This window comes from Rhopalosiphum maidis, chromosome 3 (assembly GCF_003676215.2).
Source record: "Rhopalosiphum maidis isolate BTI-1 chromosome 3, ASM367621v3, whole genome shotgun sequence".
NCBI lineage: Eukaryota > Metazoa > Arthropoda > Insecta > Hemiptera > Aphididae > Rhopalosiphum > Rhopalosiphum maidis.
The window spans coordinates 89,933-93,724 of NC_040879.1; positions in this window are offsets into that span (position 1 = coordinate 89,933).

Here is a 3,792-nt window from a genome sequence, read left to right on the forward strand (position 1 = left end):
GTCGCAACAATAGTAATACAGCAGTGTACTATGTATACCACATCTACACCGCGTGCTGTGCACAAGTCCGACGGACGGACGATGCAGACATTGTATATAATAATATTTTAAATATTATATATACGATGCATACCGCTTTCCAAACTATTCATATTTATAACGTTAATAATTTATAATACATATTATAGCATATATATACGTATTGTGTGCGACGTAGTATGTGCGTTCGTATATTATATAATATATTATATTATTTTATTTTACACTATTTATAGATATTAAGTTATTTTATTTTATTGGATTATTTAATAACGAACCGTCGTGCTCGCCTGTACGCGATCGGGTGATATCTCATTATTTCAAATTATTATAAATTTTTTTGTATTATTATTGGCTGCGACGGTAGGTAACGATCGTTAGCGACCAAATCTTGTATTTGATCACTCACAAAACACCACGTCACCCTCAACTGACACCACCGCACATCGCCACCGTGCAGGTCTCGATGTATTGTTATTAATATAATATGGTATATATATAAAAACGTGTACAGTAATGAATAATTTTACGTGTATAAACTCACAACGTGGCTGTAATAATAGTGTAATTAATTTAATAACAATAATAGAAGTATAAGAGAACACAAAAACCAAAAACCGTATTGTTTTCTTGCATTCTTAATCGGTAATGCAGTGTAATATTATGCCCATACAATTTATTTTTCGAAACTCCTACCTCGTCCTTCCTCGGTTCTTCGTCAATCTCTCCCATTCTCTCACTGTATAGGTTTCTCATCTCTCTACGGACCGCGACGGATGACGACGACGTAATCGCGTCGCTACAGCTGAAATGAAAAAAAAACATAAAATAACCAAACAGCATACCCCGTTTACGACATAGGAGTATAGTGCCGTATATAATTCTGCAGAAATACAATAACGATTGCGCGTCACTAAAGCGACAACGATGGTATATGGTCTCACGAATTAATTTCTTGACGAGCAACTAGAAATAGTCCTCGAGAAACGTTCTTAGGAAACAAAGGATATTTCCCTTACCCATTGGGAACTCTTTTAAAAAAAAAAAAAATCAATTTATGCTATATTATACGACAATACCTATCGGAGAAACATTATTTTATTTAACATCAACATAAATAGAATCTTTGTGCCGATCTAATGAATGAAATATTTTAAGTAGGTACAAAACTTAAATTTTTAGATTCTTAGATTTTTTAAATTACCAAAAAGTGTCCCTTAAACACTATTGTATAATATTTTCATGCATAACATATTGATCATTTGAAAAATGTATGACTATAACAAGTTAGATAAAATATTTAATCATATTATATTCGTAACAATATATGTATAAAAATTATGATCTCCCTAATAAATTCTCGGTACCTATTCCAGGGAATTGTCACATCATGACGAGACGTAGAAAACGAAGCAGGCTGCAGATGATTGATTTTTGAATAATGAAAATTTCAGAACTTTGAAAAAAAATTTCATTGACTATCATAATATTAAATAATACTGTATACACATTAATATTTTACGAGCATGATGTTTATACGATAATAATATTATTATAATTCTATACGTGCAAACACCTCTGGACCAGCAGAGCTCACGTGAAAGGTGTTTTATTATCATTGTTTATTTTGTACGCGTTCAATGAATGCGAGCGACTTGGAAATGGTTCGTGTGCGACTATCCGAGCACAATTAAACCCGTCCGATTGTCTAATTGGATATCAGAGAAAGTGAATCGTTTTTCTCCTTCTTTTCATTCGTTTTCCCGAGCTCGGCGATTACGGCGGCTGAGTGGGGGATGATGATACACGCACAATAATATACGGTAAAATAAAATAATATTATGTTATATGATTGTGTAGCATAACACTTAAAATTACTGTTAAAGAAACTTTTTCATACCTTTCCGTGGTGTATTTTTCACCACGCTCGCATTGTTCTCGACTTTATAACGTGTGATTATTTTTATTTTTTAACCGTTTGGTAAACAATTCGTTCAAATATAAAAATTCGAAATAACGCGTGAAATATCACATGTGAAAGATTAATTGTTTTATATATATATATATATTGAATAGTATATAAACTAAAACAGCAAGGGCGCTGAGATCGAATGTGATAAAGATAACAACATACACGATACACCGAAATCGTGTCATTGAAAAGACAATAATGTTCCGTACACGTACAGGTGTGTGGTATAGTGAAATATTTAAATTTTCAAGCGAGGATGAAAGACGAAAATATTAGATACGAAAGGAATGTCATTATTCGTTTATTATACATTCATATTCATAATATATATACGTAGTATCAAATTTTAATAATTCATTAGATTTTATCTAGATATTTAATATAAAATTGTAAACATAACATCTACATAAACAATGATGATAACGATTAAACTATACAAGAAAAAATAACTAACAAGTGAAACAATTATAGATGACTGAAGAACGACTATTTGATCAGATAAATATGTCAAAAATGCATTCATTATTGCCATAAAAGTAATAAAGAATTATTTTATTAGTCTGCAATTATTTTAATAAATACTATTTGAAACGCTTTTAAAATTTTAAAAATATAACATAATATATTATACAATAGATTCTTATTATATCGAACGTCCTTATCTCTAATTGTTCGATATCTCGAACTATATCGAAATCCTTTGAAACTACCATTGCACTTAATAACGTTTTTCTCTCGATAACTCGAAATAGAATTAAATGTTATTCGTTATCTCGAATACACAAATAATATTTTTATTACGGTAAGAACAAAAATTAAGCAGTATATTTAGGTATTAAATTTTAGTATGATTACTGTGGTTTTACACGTTTTTAGTCAATATCAATTATAGCAGTCATTCATATACAATATACTAAAATGGAAAATAAGCATAAATTAAATGTCCTTACAATTAATTTTTACATTCTTACATAAACAAAAAAAAAATATTAAACAAACTTTAATGACAAATTTTTTTAAAAAAACCAATTTTTTCATTATTGTAGTTTATTATTTTTATGTATGTAGTATTATAGTACTTTAAGTATTCTAATTATGCATTTTAAACATTCAAATTATTTACTAATTTTTTTAAGAATTTTAATAAAACTTCGAATTTTTTCCTGTTCCCCTTGAGATTCGCTATAATGAAAATCTACTGTATTAACATCATAACCGTATATTCGTTTATCTCTGCTGTGCAATTGATTCACGTGAGATCAAAAAAGTTAGCAGAGAATGAGAGCAAGTGGATTGCTCATCTCGGTTTTATTTTTCTCCGAGCAATGCCGGGTAATACTACTACAGTAGTATATTAACTATAATTAATAATAATATATATGTTTTAAAATATAAAAATATACTCAAAGAATTATTTTTCACAGTCTAAAACATCCTACCCTACCGGTTGCGCTACTCACCTTGACATTCTTCGGCGTTAAATTAAACGTCTAAGAAGTAAAAAAAATTGAATTAATTAAAACGGCAGACCAAAACTATGACAGTACAGAAATATGTATAATATATTATATAAATATTACTGTTGGGTGAAAGTCACGTGCCGTTGCCGCGCAGCTTTGATACTCTGCTAATCAGATTTGAAAAATTGTTGCTTCCTCCTAAAGTCATTTTGTCAAATCGTTTTGTGTTCTTTCGTTTTTAACGCATTTTGCAAATAGTACTGCTTTTAAAATCTATAGGTACGGCGACGGCGGTGACGAAGAAAGTGAACAGCCCATTTG